The sequence below is a fragment of the Scomber japonicus genome, chromosome 1, assembly GCF_027409825.1.
Source record: "Scomber japonicus isolate fScoJap1 chromosome 1, fScoJap1.pri, whole genome shotgun sequence".
Taxonomy (NCBI): domain Eukaryota; kingdom Metazoa; phylum Chordata; class Actinopteri; order Scombriformes; family Scombridae; genus Scomber; species Scomber japonicus.
This window is the reverse complement of record NC_070578.1, coordinates 30,954,455-30,972,241: the sequence shown is the minus strand read 5'-3', so window position 1 is coordinate 30,972,241 and position 17,787 is coordinate 30,954,455. Positions and strand designations below refer to the sequence as shown.

General features: G+C 38.5%; 1 protein-coding gene across 3 annotated transcripts in view; it reads right to left on the bottom strand.

Moving 5' to 3' along the window:
- LOC128374254 (zinc finger protein 609-like) overlaps positions 1-17,564 on the bottom strand; it is a 73,896-nt gene extending 56,332 nt beyond the window's left edge. For all 3 annotated transcript variants that reach the window (XM_053334569.1, XM_053334684.1, XM_053334642.1), the window contains exon 1: positions 17,273-17,564. The gene's annotated coding sequence lies outside the window, so the exon portion shown is untranslated. The remainder of the gene's footprint in view (positions 1-17,272) is intronic.
- Positions 17,565-17,787: the final 223 nt, after the last annotated feature.

The following is a 17,787-nucleotide window of genomic DNA, read 5'->3' as shown; positions in this document are numbered from 1 at the left end:
TTCCATCTGGACATTTTCACCGACTACCACCATCAAAGTGATTTTCACAAGCACAAAACTATGTAGCTTGAATGTTTAGAAAGAAATAATCCTGGGAACATTTACATAGTTACACTCCTCCATCTTTTCATTTCCAAATAAAGACTCTGATACCTGAACTCTGTGCATCTGTTGAGGGTATCTGAGTATTAATCTGATACTAGCACTCTCTATTTCCTAAATTTTTGCACAACCTCACTATGGGGAATTATTTCTCAGAAGGTAACATGACGATTGCTGGTACTGCTGTGACACATGAAAATATCTAATATTAGATCTACACAAGGAAATCCTGCTTTATAGTATCTTTCTACAACTAATATCCAAATAACAAGGTGATATTTAAGTTTTTGTTACAAGTTAGAGGTGAGGCACAAAAAATACTGGAACTATTAAAAAAAACAAAGAAAAACTGACCTTATAAATCTCTTAGAAGTACCTTTCTAATCCCCTTTAGAGTACTCTCCTTGACATTCGATACACTTGTCCCAGTGCTTCTCCCATTCCTGGAAACATTTCCTGTAGTAATCTTTTAACACCGTGTCCAGAGTTTCCTGGATTCCTTCCACAGTGGAGAAGCTTCTCCCTTTCAGTCTCAATTTTAGTTTTGTTGTGCTGTAGGCATACACTACGTAGCAGCAAATCCCATAACTACAACCTACTCTCATGCAATCGAGGGCTTCCAGGAATTTTTGGTTCCCTGCTCCTCTTTTTAATTGACCAGCATGAAATTTAAGATGCACTACTAGTTTTCTTCTGTAAAGACTGAAAAACCACAGCTTGAACTGTAAATAGTAAAATGAAAAATTAGCACTAGGCCTTGTTTTATCAGCTATAATGGCTCCACACAGACTTGGACAAGGGGGCGACATGCTGACCTTAGTATTATTATTTTACAGATTTCTTGTTTCAAAGTAAGATTCCTTGAGATGCATGATCAAACAAAAGGCAGTCTTAGATGTACTACTACTTAGCTGCAGAAGGTCAACTGCTGCTCTCTAAGTATAATACAGTGTCGTCTGCATAACAACGCAAAGACAGATTCTTGTATAAAATGAGAACAGGGGGAACCAAGTAATGACTGCTGCGGTAAAGTCCGATGTCATGCTTGATATCTTTATAGACTTTGCTTTATCTGAGGGGTTTACGATGATCCAGCACTGAGCATGAAATTCCTGTACACAGCTCAAGTCTGGTTATCAAGATGAAACTAATTTGGTTACAGGCAGTGAATACAGCCAAATAACCAATTAAGAGGAGACAGAGGGACCCACTGTTGCATTACACAGAGCGGCTTAATGATGTGAAACACAAAACTCCTTAAAAAGGAAAGACCAGAGGAAAATCACAAGACGAGCTAGACAAAAAGACAAGTGAAATTTATAGAACTCAATTTTAAGGTTTTCAGGGTTTCAAAGTAAACAATAGTGCTAGCACATAAAGCAAGGGAACCTCACCATTATCCAGGAAAGTGAATTATTCAAGGTGGGAAAAGTGCCAGTGAAAATAGGGGAGTACTTGAAGTGCTTTGTGATGAAAACTACACCCTTTCCACAGCTAGATATTCAGAGTTTGATTATATCCTCGGGGTGTCATATAATCATGGTGTCTCCACATTAGCTATTGTCATGAGGGTGTTTCAAAATGACTGGTCTTGACAATCAGTCTCAATTTTCTATCATAATAGACTCCATACTTGAAGACCAGAATTCACACATTAAAACCCACAGGCCAGACCCGCACATCTGACACTTGTGATAAAAAAAAAACCCTCCAAAGATCTAACAACATCATAACGGTTCGAAAGTGTAAGATTAATCCCCAACAACAGCAGCAATAAACAAACATGGAGTAGCAGCAACTTACTGAGCTATTACTGCTGTTTCTAATCTGCTATGATTGTAATGTATATATTGCTAATAAAAGGTTACAGTTACTGTGATTGGTTTTACTTATCAGTAACTGAATTGCCAGACAGTTTAATTGAAGAAATTAGTGATTTCCACATTATGGTTTAAAGACTAGGACCTTTCCATTTTAGTTATTTACTTACTTTCTGTAAGCTAAGTTCGGTCCCTAAGTCCATTTATAACATTTCCTGGTAAGCATCCACATATCGAAAACATATAGAAATATGACATTTTCACTGCTTTGCTGTCTCAAATCCAATGCTGATATATTTTACACAACCGCCTCCCTAGTTAAGCAAATAGGCTCATTGTTATGAAGCTGTCTGTATGTTGCCTAACTCTTAATCTTAAGTTTGTCATGTATACTCAAATTTGGCAAATTCTCTAAAAATTAGCCTCTGGCTGAGACAGCAGCCCCCTCCCTTCCACTTATAATGTTTAAGACCTTTGATTTGATCAGACTCAGGAATCAGCAGGGGCTCGATTGGGGGTTGGGTTTGTCAGTAAACCCTGCAAGCTCAAGCTCTTCCTCATTAGACGATAATCAGCGTGACCGTCATGGCTGGCTGCCTCCAGTTAGTCAGACTAAAGTCAGGCTTCAAATCAAGACTATTAACTAATATGAAGACACCAATAAGATCAACAAATGATTCATATTTCCCCTTTGACTTTTTCTGATTCAGCAAAAAAAAAAAAAAAAAAAAAAAAAGTCACATAGGAATAACAGCTAACAACCTCTAAATCAAAAGGCTTTTATGGGGTAATTTGTACTTACAGCTTCCAAACTCAAGCAGGAAGCTCACAAAGATGAAAGAAGTATGAGGCGCTGCTGCACAAGTAATACGAGATGCAGCACATTTTTAAAAAATACACCAAACACTTTCTCTAAAACTAAACATGGCACAGATTCCATATAAACAGTGACAGACTAGTGGTTGGGCTTTACAGTCAAATGCTGAACCACAATTTCTTTCTGAAACCCTGAAACAAGATTTACATAAACCAACAACAGAGCAGCTTAAACATGCGAGATGCATTGCCACAACATGCAAGTAGGGTAAAAATAATCTTTGGTTGCAGCCCTAGCCTGTTTAAAAAATTTGCCTACATGAATTAATGTTATTATGACTTTTGCTTCTCCTCATTTGAGAATTTTAACAGGAAAGGAGTTAAATAAACGTGTTAGATAAAGTAAGCTCTTCTCCTTAAATACTGACTGACAAATGAGGGAGCAGAGAAGAGCTGGGAAAGGACACAGCCTGAGGCTAAAGAACAGACAGTCCCTCGTCACACTGCTGGGTGTGTGTACTTGTGTGTCTTTATGGGGCTGTGTGAGACAGAATAAAATAGAGAAACTATTTTTTATTGCAGTCTTTTGTCTATTATTTATTACATGCATTCCTGCACGGGAAGTCTGCCAAGAGGAAATCCAACAAATTCTTACCGAAAACTGAAATATCCATCTGCACAAACTGCATTCAATCAAGCTAATGGTATCTACAGTACACACAACTTCCTAATCTTCACTCCTCACCTTTCAAGCAGTTCAACTAGCTTATCACATATAGCACCCCGCTGCCGAGCTACTTTATTGCGGATGACTGACCTGCAGAAACCTGTAATATAGCAGCAAAAGCGCTGCACACAACACTTGTCTAACAGCTCCTGTGGAGAGTCTAACAACAAGAACACGCCAGGCTGCTGCTGAGTGTCTAATATACTGCTCCACTGTTTGTGCCATAGACAGTTGATGTGTTGCCATGTGAATATCTAACTAGAGAGAGGGCACGGACAACCATTAACCTCAAATAACTGCTTGCCTCTCTCCCAGCAGCTGCTTAACAGAGGCAGAGTCAACAAGCGAGGCTTCAAATGGCATTGTCACTCTCGCATGGTAAGTTTCCAGAATCAATGCAGCAGTGATCTGTTCCTGAGAGAACAAAGTGTCACATTTAAAGATTGATGGCTATCAGGACCAAGCACCATTTTAGACCCAATTCTCGATCGACCAGAACACTGCTGGTTTCGGACAGTGCCTCTAAGTGTTACGGACTACTTCATTCTACTTTAGCCTATTTTTACGGTCATGTCAAACACACACTCCTCTTGCAACTCAGGTCCTAAAAATGCAAAAGTAGGCAGTAACATCTGACAGTGAGTGCTGACACTTGCACACTCAATCACTGCCAGCAGTTGATATACTGGAAAATGTGCACGTACTGTAAAGGGAGGGAAGGAGTAGCATGCTACATTTCACTGATGGTAACATATCACCATTCAATTTCACCCACTATCCTGATAAAACTACTTTCAGATTTTTTCTCTCCTACGCTACATTATCTTGTCAGTAGTGTTTTCATAACCTTTTCACAATGTTCACTCCTATTTTAACATTTTTCTGACACAGCACAAACTGAGCCGAGTATTTTGCTTCACATGGTCCTGCAGCTACAATCCGGTTGTAAACAACCATAGTTTCCATACAAAAAAGCAATACAGGGGTCTTGGGAGCGCTAGATGAGTTTTCCTTACAGCGTTTCCTATACAACTTGGGCAGCCCTCCCAGGTAGATTAAGACCCGCCCAGGTAGGCAAAATCTGTTTGAGTTTTGTGCTGCAGAAACTGAGCGGATACTAAAGACAACCGCCTAGCTAACATCTACCAATAGCCTGCATGTGAGGCCTTTAGGTGACATCTGTAAATTGTCGGTACAGACAATAACCTAGGTCACGCATCCCCCTCTAAACTGCTCGAGTCTCTGCACGCATATCAGTCACACACCAAGAAACACACTGCCTTATGTTCTATTTTGGAAAGTAGTCATGCTGATGTGTAAAAAAATAAATAAAACATTTTTCATTTTAGTTTGCCTCAATCAGTAGTCTGACAACAGACCGATTTTCTGCCACCATAAGCACTGGGTCATCCATTAAAGGAAAGGACAAGGTAACATGTGCATCCACCAACAAAAAAGTGAGTCAACCAGGCTAGCATTACATAAAGACACATCTTAACATGTGCTCAGATGGTGTGTCACCTCAAACACTGTCTGCTTGTCTTTTTATACAGTGCCTGCCTAATTTAAATGTGAAGCAACTCTGTAGATTTTCAGATATTATATGCTCTCTAAAGCCTCGACCTGGACAATGCTCACATTGCTCTTTTAAGGAGTGCTGCGCTACATAAGGGGGTGGACATGACCATTTGGCACGGTATGCAACTAACCGCATGTGGTTCCCAGCTAATGGGGTTACCAAACAGCTGCAAATGTATTATGATGTTTAAGTATTAAACATACAAAATAATGTATCTATTCTAATTCATTATACCCTGAAATAATGTATAAAAGAGACCCTGAGCAGTTTTTAATAGCGATGCACCAATTTCATTTTTCTTGATTTATCTGATTACTGATTTTTTTTTAAAGCCTAACCTGCCAATACTGACTTTTATTTTGACATAATTAACAACCTACTTTTTTTTTTACTACCAGCCCACCATCTCAACTTTAAACAAAAAAAAACATTGTCAACATGTAACCCCCTCATGAACTATGGATTAATGGACTATTCTATCCTTGGATGACGAGCTGAGATTCCTGCGCACAATTCCACTCATATGTTACTAAGGACGCAGAGACTTCTGGAGGCAACATGCAATTCAACACAACGTCAAACATCAAACAGTGAAGCAGAGCACATTTCAAAAGAAAAAACAAAGAGAAGTAAAGCAATCATTGTGAAACTCCTGAGGGTCGTCTGCTTTTCTGTTGCTCCCCCTGAAACAACTAGCAGGGCCACAGTTACTAACGAGTTCCTGTCACAATGACTCACTTGTTAGAAGATGGGAACACCAAACTCCCCCCCCCCCAAACCCTCTTGAAAACAGACAAAGAGAATGATGATAATATAAGAAAAAACTGCATTAAAGGAAGAAAGAGTGTTAACTAGTAGCCTGTAAGAAAAGAAAACTGCTTTCTGGACACAAAGGCAGAGAAGAGTGCACCAACACTTTGCAACATAGAAATACTGCATTACAAGTTAAAGTCTAGCATTTGAAGTATGACTCTTAACATAACAGATGTACTGCCTTTAAAAAAACATTTAAATGAAAACTCTACCTTATTTACTGCTGGGTAGCTTATGATATTTTATCATTTCATATATTTTCTATCAACATTTTTTATCTGCAAATGTAGTGACACATAACTAAAGTAGCAGAAAATTAAAGAAAAAGTACCTCATTTGAATAAATAATTTTTTTCTTTTTTCAATCATTGGCTGGTTTAGTGAGCAGTTCATGTCAGAGAAGCAGAGGAAAAACCTGGTTAATAACTGGAGTTATAGAAACCATCAACCTCCTTAACATCATGTGTTGAAAAATAACCAAGTACACTAAATCAAATTTTATGCTTTCAGTTACTTTGATTTTTCCATTTTATGAATCTGTGTACTTTTACTGAGAAGGATTTGGTTACTTCTATTTGAGAGGGGAACAGTGTACTTGTCTACAACATCTTGCTGTAGATTAAGCTTTTACAAAGAAAATATATGATCAACAGATTAAATATGATGCCTTATTATAGATTAAACTATCCAGCAGTTTATAAAGCAGCTACAATTCACTGAGCTCTTGAACAGACTTGAGTAAATAAAAGTAATGTAAAATTTTGAATGTATGACTATTAACAGTACTGGTGGTATAAGAAGTGCTCCAAACAGCATTAATATCTTACTAACAATGCCTCCTTAGTGCCTTATTTTGGCGTGAAGGAGGCCCCATGACTGAGCCCCCATATCGTGACTGAGCCCCTGGCTACATATTCGCATTTAATCCGATAAATTAATAGCATGGAAGATCCCAATATTTAACTTTACTACTAATAACACTAAAGCTGAATTTATGCCCCTCTGTCGAGTTGTTTCAGTGCTTCTGCTGTAGATGCCTACAGCTTGGGAAATGATTTATAGTTATGGGATTTAACCCACTGATAGTCGTAGCACCGCTACCTCACTAGATGGATGTGTTATACATTATCAGCCCATGTCATACATTTATTATACAACCAAAGTAATTGAGTTTACCTTCATTTATTTGCTTTATTTTAGTGGTAAGAAGAAGGATTTCAAGTAAAAGTAGTTTTGCAAGATCACAAAATACAAATTTGCTTAACATTACTGAACAGGAAGATTATCAGGATTTTTTTGTTTTTGCATCGTGTCCTCTTCCCTATCAAGAGACACAACCAGCAATAACAAAATGGAGGAGAAAATACAATGCAGAGAAAACTGTCCAATTACAATACTTGTATTGTACAATGTGTACAGCAGGGGAAAGAAGTATTCAATACATAATTTTTTAAAATTAAAACACATTTCCAGTGCAACAACGCATATGAAAATAGAGTGCAGATCTCCACCAGGTGTGAAGTTTTCATATATAAATGTTTGCTAAGTTGTTTTTATTAAGTGTTATTGTATAATACAGTCTCAGTTTTCTTTACATTGCATAGAATAGTGTAAATATCATTGTAACTGAGCGACCTCAGTGTAAACTTAATAAAGAAACAATAAACGATGAGAAGTCCAAACTTCAATTCAAACTAAATTTTGTTGTAACACACCATACAAAATGAAATCCCTCCCTACATCCATCTCCCCTCCCAGACAAAGAAGAGTTGAATCATGCTCAATTGTCCCTCCATGCTCCCTTAAAACCAAGATGGAGGCAAATACAAAAACAGGGTCTTTTGGGCCTACATCTCTTATCGTGCTTAACTTTAGTGGATCATAACATATCGGGTATGGTCTTAATCTGCAGATGATCCAGTTCAAATGTGGCCTGCAGCAGACATGGTAAGTCATGTTTTCAGCCTGGTTGATTGCCAGAAATGCCTTTTGCTATGCTGTAATGCATATCGTAAAATGGCAATAATAGATGAAGAGATGAAAGTCTAAACTTTACAATCTGCTCATAGTGAATCATGTTACAAAAACTGTGAATCACTACAACCATGACAAGTCCTTGAACATGCAGTCGTTAATATGCAAAAAAATATTTGGCTGATAGGTCCAGTAGTATGGAAGACTTGCTACGGACAGATACACACACGACTAAACACATGATCCCCTCATGCAATTATCTATGCTTGGCATAGATAATTCAGACCAGACATTGGTTTTAACTCAAGAAAGCAACACTGTTAAAGAAATCGTAACATTCTCATTCATGAAAAAAGTATTGAACACAAGAAAAGGGCGCTGAACCACGTGATTCCACTAATTAGTCATTTAACCTGCGCTGATAAGACTCAACTGGGTTAGTGCTTGTGGCTATTTGCACTTTTTAAAAAAGGGTTAGCCATCTGTGAATGCATCATTTGTTAACAAGCTGTCAAGCAAAAACCACCTCATGATGAGTTGAGGCAAAGAGCTCTCCAAAGATCTTTAAAACAAGATTGTTGAGCAACATAGGAATGCCACAGGTTCTCGCAACTCCTGAATGTTCCCAGAAGCACCCGTGGGGCCATTATCTGCAAGTGGAAGAAGCCTCAACTCCACCATCAACCGGTCACGCAAAGGAGCTTCTCAAGATTGCTGACCGAGGAGTAAGAAAATTGTTAAAAAAGTGTAGCCCGAGATCCAAGAACCACACAACCCTAAAAATCCCATACATACAGTGAAGCTCAATAGTGGAATATGTTGGTATGGGGATGTTTCTCTTTTCATGGTACCAGCAGAATCCAAATTGTTGAAGGGACAATGAAAGGAACTATGTATCGGGATAGCCTTGAGAAGAATGTTTTGTCATCCACCAGGACAAAGAGGATGAGATGTGGGTTGACCTTCAAATAAGACAGGAATCCAAGACATACTGCAAAGGATTAAACTGTTCTCAGAGGAAAAAAAATAAAAGGCGTTGGTCACCCAACTGCAGCCTAATCAAACATTTATGGAAGGAACTGAACATAAAGATTCACCACTGGTCCCCTTGTAAATCGCCAACATTTGAAGAATGTCTGCTTGGAAGTATGGACCAAAATCCAAAAATGGACACTAAGAGAGATTAGTTTCTTTTTACAGGAAGCGACTATTTGCTGTCATTGCAAACAAAGACTTGTCCAACAAGTATTGAACACATTCAGTTAACATGTTCAATATTTTTGTCCTGTATGATACCAATTTAATGCACATTAGTTTTGTATTGATTGGCATGTTAGGATTTCTTGGGCTGTGTTGCCTTATTGATTTAGTACCAATGTCTTGTCTTAACTGCATGTGAATAGCTGCACTGGAAATATGTTTACTGAAAAAAAATTTGAAATTTGACATTGAATACTTATTTCCCCCACTGTACAGCCTCCGTTGCCCAGCACGCAGATGCCACAACATCTCAACACAGAGACATAAATCTGCCTTAAGCTGTTGAGTGAAACGTTACTCACCCCATATTTTCCAAGCCAGTCAGGACAGTCCAATCCACTTATGTTAAAGCCACAAGATTGCTTCTCTGACTGTTTAGACAAATGTCGACGATGCAACAGTTTTATCATGAGCAGTAAGCATTATGGCAATGGCACGGAAGCCAGAAGAAACCAACGTGTGCTACCTGCAGCTGCTGTATAAAGCTGTCCGACCATTACTGATTTCCTTCTGTATGGGTGAGAGAACAGTGTATGATTACAGCAAATGTTGATTTATTTGCTTGTTTCTGACTGATTGTGTTCTCAATCCATATTCTCTAGTTTTCTATCAGTTTTATTTTTTCTGTCAAGGGCAGTTGTGAAAATGTCATGCCACTATTTATCAGGGCATGATGCACTATTTCAATCCAAATAAAGGATTCTGGCTCCATTACCTTGTCAGACTAATGGGAAAATAAACAGGGACAGATAATAATTACTTCCTGCAGAGTCGTCGGATCTCTGGTTTGTCACTTGCGTGTAATTGGATCCGGAGAATCAACAACTGAAATTATTTCTGGAGAATGTATTTAACTGTTAAAGTTTTTCCAGATAAGCCTGATTTGCTGCTCCTTTTGTAAGCGCTCTCTGCCCTTGTGTGTCTTTAGTTGCAACTTCCTCTTAATCAGACCAAATACTGACAGATTTTACTTTTTAGTGGGAACAGGGTTTAAACTTCTCCTTTGTTTGGGTTTGACTGTCTTTGAGAGTGTCTCAGCTACTGCCTTTTAGCTTTGATGTGGTTCATTACTTGACTCTTTTTTTTTTTATTTGACATGCAGTGAACTTACTTTTCCATTTCCAACAAAACACAACAACCACCCCTTAATTTGCTAAGGTGTAAGATTATATACCACAAGCAGGGGAACATGTTTTTTCCTCTTAGACAAAAAAAAAAAAAAGACAAAAGGAATGGCAACCAGACTACACAAAATAGTTGACAATGGTCCAAAATGTGGTTGCTGGGGGAAACTGGTCAAACGTAACTGCCTTACCCTGAGGGCTCTAACATGACTGCCTTTAAACACATGCCGACCATGACTACTTTGACAACTATTTTGATAATCGAGTAATTGTTTTAGTAATTTGCCCCCAAATTTGCAGGTTTTCGGCTACTCAACTGTGAAAATGTTATACATTTCTTTTTAACATGATTGCAAACAGATTATCTTTGAGTTTGGACTCTTAGTTAGACAAACAAGATGGTTGTAGGCAATTATTGCAAGAACACTGCATTTGAACATTACCATTTTAACTATTTCCTTACATTACATAAACAAAACTATTAACTCTATTAATTGGGGAAATAACTGGTCAATTAATTGATAATGAAAATAATAGTTAGTTGCAGCTCTACTAACCAATTTTGATTTGGTTCACAATCTTTTGTTTGGTTCACCAATTGTTTCTCACAATAAAATGGAAAGCAGACGAAAAAGAGAGATGACATTAGCACCTGGCCCTGGTATCTTTAGCAAAATATTCACCGTTTACCAGCTTAAAAACACATATTGCCTAATAAAGTAGCCCCATGATATTCTTTTTTATGTCATTGAGAATCAAAAGACTAAAGCCTGTAATCCCACTTAATTCTTTATCCACGCACAGTAGAAACTGCTCATGATCACTGCGAGCCTGAAACGACAACACTTCAGTGGTCTATAAACTGACGCCGCTTTGATGTGAACATGTTTTAAACTAAAAAGGATGTGAAAAGTCTATACATCTGCTTCCATTCATGCTCAGACAGTGAGATGAAACAGGATAGTAGAATCCAAACATTATCACAGTTTTGGATGGATTGAGAATTACCACCATTTCAAAAAAAAAAAAAAAAAGTGTTGGCATTTGTATTGACGTTACACTTGATCATCTGTTCTCACTTTAGGCCGCAACAATTTGTGTCATCTGGAGATGTGCTTTCATTTTACTCGTCAATATCACAAATGAGGGACGTGTCATCCAAGAGGGACGCTGGTTTCTCTTTGATTCTACAGATGATAGTAGATACTGCAGTATGATTGGGGCGAAGGGGACAGTGTCTCAGAAACACCCACTCGCTCAGTGCCACCGAGTGAAGTATCGATGTGCTCTGAGGAATCCCCACACATCACATTATGACAGACCTTTTCTGGCTCTGTACTCAGCTCAACTCAAAAAATGTATCTTTAGAAAAGGACCGTGACATTTCTGTGGCTAAACTCCAGCTTGCAACGTCTGGAAAGACACTAGACTTGACTGCTTTCTGTCCACAAATTGGGTTATTTGTGGGGGTATATCAACTGTAGAGCAGCTCAAAGAAAATCACATCATCTTTCTTTTTTTTCTTTTTTTTTTTACACTGGTATATTAATCGGTCATTTGTAGATGAAAAATTGTTGTGTGTAACTTGCAGTGAAAAGATCACCAGTGTCAGGAACAAGTGAGGCGAGAGTGATTAACGAGGTCATGTTGCTTATGAGTGGATGAGTGAAGACTGCACTGAAAGCAATAGTGTGTTAAAACGTACTGATGCAATTTGACGGTGCTTCTTTATTACAACAAAATAACAACAAAAACAACCAACATCAGGTAGAATTGACTCATAATTTCCAATGCTTTTCTTTCGAAGAACACACAGGAGGATATTTCAAACCAAAGGCAAATGAGACAGCATTTCTGCAGCACCCAAGACTGTGCTGCACCACAAAAGCTGACAATATCTTTATAGCTTGTGTGGGAGTTGAGTGTAACCTGGGCTCGCATCCCAGGAAAAGATGGATCACCAGTCTCTGGCAAAGCAGCAACTGTGCAACAAGCATTCAAACTGTGCTCCTTTCTGCTGTAATTGGCAATTCCCTAGTGAGAAATCCAATCAGCGCGATAAAAACTACAGCAGAATTGCATATTTCTCAACCAATAATGTGACTTTACAGTTCAAATGACACTAGTCTAGTCAATTTTTCAACACAAAAATTACTAGGGAGGCCTAGAAAAGCTTATTGTTAAAAAGGGTTCCTGTCTGGTTTAAAAAAATAAATAAATGAAGGAAATAAATGGATAATAATAATGCTATTATTTACTACGAATACTACTACTGTCATACAAGTAGTGGTGTAAAGCAGGTAATGCTTGCACACATTTGTTTTGGTGACCAACCCAGAGGTATTTACTTCAACAAGGTTTGCCCCAAGCTGATTCACAGGATGGATGGATGGGTGGATCAGTATTGACTATAGAAGGGCGTCCTTTCTTTTACCAGAAAAAAAAAAAAAAAACACTGTACCATGCTCTGACCTGTTTGAACAAGCAAACAAACAGCAACCGTCAGTTTCCTTTAATGATATTTACTGTGAGGGTAAATGTCTGTGAATGATTGCGATTAACTGAAAACTGCATTTGAACCTGTTTTTTTTTTGTTCCTGCTGAAAAATGGAGAGGCGATCTAAATCTTGTCCAAACCTTCCACCCACAACAGTTTCAGATGACACTTCTCTCCCCACAGATATTATACAAAGCACTAGACACCATACAACACTTAACCCATTACAGGAAAGCTTTGCTGCAGGCTTTCATATTAATTCTATAATATTCTTATTCCGCTATTATAATACTTATCTAAGCTACTTTACTAATGCCAATGATTACTCTAAGCCAAGTGTGCATGTTCAGCTGTAGGAAGCAGAAAAATAAAACCACTGCATCAGACTAAATATTGGAATATACCCTATATATTCAAAAAAAAAACAGGGCTTAGATTAGGAGGAGGGGGAAATGTCACATCATATATGAATTGCTGTTTCTCAGGAGATTCAAGTGTCGGATGTTGGAGATTTCCACCAGCAGATAAACAAGCCCAACCCCCAGCACTTACGTTGGACCACTTCAAATCAATCTCAACCTTGGGGAAACACTGTGTGATGTTTTAAACCACAGCGATGCTCCTTTTCATCTCACTCTGCCAGATGATACTAGCTATATTATGGAGGATTAATATGGACTGTGTATACTTCCCATTTCCAAAGTAAAAAATAATTGATTGCACATATTAATATACATTAATCCAAATTAAATGGCTTTATTCATGCGATTTTAAAAAAGGCACCTGAGAGCCTTCAAATTACTAGCTACCTTTAAGGACGTAGGCTAAATCCTTTCTTAGTTTGTCATCAGCTGGTGTGTGGCCATGAGATGACGGGAGCCTTACAAAGCCAACATAATCCCCTTGTCCTGGACTAATCTGATGCCCTGAACCTCTAAACAAACACTGTTGAATACTCTCCTTCCACATTGTTTCTTAAATATCCAGCCTGGTGTTAAACTGATTTTTTTTTTTTTTTTTTTAAAGGTGAATGGCTGGAAAAAAAATGTACACAAAATACAGAATAACACACAACGAAATATGTTGTTTTTGTGCATGTTTTACAGACTGAGACTTGAGACTTATTAAATATTCTACAATGATTCACAGGAACATGTGCACAGATTTGTAGAAAAGCCAGTGTCATCACATAATTTGTCACTTTACCATCAGTTGTTTACATGCTCACCCAGTGGAAAAAGGTCACGTCTCAGCAGCAAAGCTATCACAAAAATCCAAGTGGTGAATAAGCAAATGTGCTTTTCCTTAAGTGGTAATGCTCTCATGTTCACCTTAGGCTCTCATCCAGAGGGTTGGGTAAATTTACACATCTCTGACTACTATAAAGTGTCATTTTATTGTGAGGTGAGTTTAAAGTCTTAAATTCCACTTCTGCAATTGATGGCTCTGTCAGATTGTATAAAATGTGTGACATGCTACTACAAGGCTCCTAACATCCATATAATGATAAGAACAAATTACCTCTAAAAAGGTAATCAGATGGAGAGGAACTGCCTTTGAAAAAGAAGTCATCTGGAAAAAGAAGCAAGTAGAGTACCTGCTCTCTGGCTCACACAGTAAAAAGCCGAATTTCCTTTGCAAGAAAAGAACAAATAACCATGTTTGCTCTGAAGAAGTAATACTATTATTAACAGGAACACCACTGCTCTGACTTTTATGTTGCCAGCTACTGCTACATAATTTCAATTTTGTGACAAATCCTTGGCAACATCAAATCCTCTGGGCTCGACACCGTTATATTACAATCTTTTATACTGATTTCAGAATGATGAACGTGTGAGGAATAAGTAACCGCTAAATAAAAACACTCTTAAATCTCTCAAATCAAATACACACACACAAAAAAAAAGGTCGCCGATTAATCAATACTGACCTGAAGTGAAAAGCATGAATCATTTATAGGTACAGCTGACAAATCACAGTAGCGCTAGTAATCTTCTCATGGCCCCCACTGGACTACAATAGCTCTTGCTGGCTGGCTGAGTAAAGAGTACTGGAGTTGATATGCACAACAGTTTATTGGTGAGAGACCCAGAACATCCTGACTAATATATTTTTGCTCCTGAGGGATGTGTGTAATCCTTTTGTCTACTGTGATGACATTACTTCCTATATGACATTTGAAATCATTTCCAAGCACCCGGCCCTGGTTACGATGGCAGCTACAAGCATACCAAAGCTACACATAGAGCAAACCGACTGCTGTTGCTCGACCTCTGGGACAAAGTGTTAAGTACTAACAAAACCACAGGTCTGCTGCTCCGCTGCTAACTTGAACGGTAAAGTAGGAATTTACTGCCCGTTTCCAAATACCGGATAAAAAGCTGTGTTTATTTCATGACGTTCAAAATGGATTAACAGCACTGTGGAGGTATTGCTGGTTACAATTGTGAATAGGAGGATTTCACTGTAATGTTTTGAATGAAATACTTTACAAGGGTGTTGAGGTTTTTTTTTCTCTTTATCAGTGTCACCCTTTCAGAGTCACTGCCACACCCGCACAATGGAGCTGCCAAACTGATAATTAAAAGTAACTGTGGCGGGAACGCTTAAGGCTTTCTTCTTCTTTTTTTTTTTTTTTTTTTAAATGTTTCACTACCAAATACTCCAAAACTTCCCTTTCTCACTTGGTGATTGTTGCATGTATGTGAACACATGGCACTGGCAATGGATGACTGAGCATTAAAGCAAATAAAACAAAAAACACCCATTCCAGCTGAATCACTCTCAGTGAGAACAAATCTAACAGTAACTCTCAATTTCATTTATGGGACAACATGAACCAAGCTTTGGGTGCGGAGGGTACAACTCAAAGCACAATTGAATTTGGTGTGTTCACAGACACTGTTGACTTCCCCTTAAATATGGCTCTCTGAGATAATGCCAAACACTCGCTGAGACTAGATGTTCGTTCACTTAGTCACGCCAGATGGAGGACCTTTAAGAGTTGCATTGTAAGCAATAATCAGTTGTACTTGGAAAACACAGATATGCAATGCTCAAATGACATATGTGTATTTGATATACTGTTGGCAGACGCACATTGGGGACAGCGGAAATGGCAATGCAAAAAAACCCAGGAAAAACCTAAGACAAGTTAATCTTGCTAGCATGCATGCATAATGGCAACCAAAGCCAAATCTGGTGCTTTTTTTCCTCTTTTTGGTCGTTTCTGCCTTTGCAAAGAGCCAAATTCAACTTTGGATAACACTGTTGGGTTTAAAAGCCAACTAAATAGCTAGTAACAAAAATGAAAAAACATCTTTTTTGTAGTACAACAAAAAAATAAATCACACCATTCTGCTAGATTTATTAGATCAAATGCAGAATTGCAATGTGAGATCTTGACTAATTAGCCAATCTGATGTTAAATCGTAACTATTGGACGATAGACTACTTAGCCAGCATTTAATGTGATACAGTAATAGTCTATGGGGCATCAAAACAACACAGTGTGGAGCACAGGGTAGCCTTTATAGCACATAGTGGTGTGGTAAAAAAGTGTTTTAATTGAATGACTCAATCCTCTGACATGGGACAGCCCCAGCATTATAAGCCAAGAAAAAGAATCTGACTAATATTGCAAAGACAGTCCCAAAAACTTTCACGTAAAAAAAAAACAAAACAAAAAAAACAAAACAACAACAACAACAACAACAACAACAGGAGGAGGATTTATTAGTCTCTAGTGCACCATTTCATTAAGATGTTAACTCAAAGGAGCTTCATCGAGATTTTCTTTTTTAAAACATAAGTGTAACACTGTATGTGTGTGTGAAAGTGAAACGAGGGTTCAAACAGTCAGTCTCACACATTGTCATATACTCTGGCGAAACCTCGAGAGTGACACATTAGTGGAAAATATTTCGTAGACTGTTTTTCCTTGACATCTTTGAACCCCCCCCCCCCCCTCAAACGGACCTCCTGGGGTCCCCGGTACCCAGTTTGGGAAACACACACACAGACACATAGTATAGGAACTTCACTGGTGGAATCTACTGTGTTAACTCAGTCTAACTCTCTATTTTTTTTTAACGTTTAACTTCCTTTTAAAATATAAACACACAATTATAACTGCTAAAAAAAGTCAAGTTGTTTTCTCTCTTTCATTAGCTTAAGTCTCCTCGAGGTGAGCTCAACTTAATGGTATTAGTTAGCTACTGGGGCGCTTTTAGTGTCACTCAGGGTAAAGGACAACAGTTTTTATATGTATTAAACATTACTTTAACTTCAGGGAAAGCTAACCCAGCTAACTTAGCTTGAGTGTAATGAGCTAATGTGAGTAGCACGCTAGCTGGCAGAGTGAAACAATGAGCTCAGAGTGCAGTCAGGCTTGGCTAGCTCGCTGCATGCTGTGTTGGCTATATGCTAGCCAGCTTGCCTTTGCACGCAAGGGTTAGGGTTAAATGGATAACGAGTCGTAGCACTATCAACAGTAAAAATAAGAAAAAGAAAGGAGAGAGAGAAAAGAAAAAGAAGATAATAATTGTACTAACTTACCGACTTAGCTAGCCACTCCTATTCCTAACCCTGGTCTGTCCATGGTGGCGAGCACTCCGTTAAAAATAATAGAATAAAAAAAAAGAGCAAAAATCAAGAGTGATGAATTACAAATAAAAAACCTCCTAAAATAGAAAATGTAAAAGCACCAGAAAAGCAGTGCACTCCCCAAGACATCCAACACAAGAGAGGAGGAGGAGGAGGAGAGGAGGAGGAGGAGGGGGGAGGCCAGCGATTCACTGGACTTCTGCCATCGCACTTCGAGACACCGTCCACATCGAAAACAACCCGAGTCCAGAGGGCATTTTTTTGTGTTTTTAATCTATCAGTGCCGTCTCAAAACACAAGTCCAGTCCAACTCCTCCGACCTTTTTAGGACGATTAATCCCACCGCGGAGCAGCTTCCCATCCAGGTTAAGTCCTCCGTGTTCACCGTGGTGGCTCTCCGTGTGGGAACTGATACAATGTAGCCGAGAAGCAGCAGCGGGAGGCGGCGGGAAACACCGGAGCAGGAT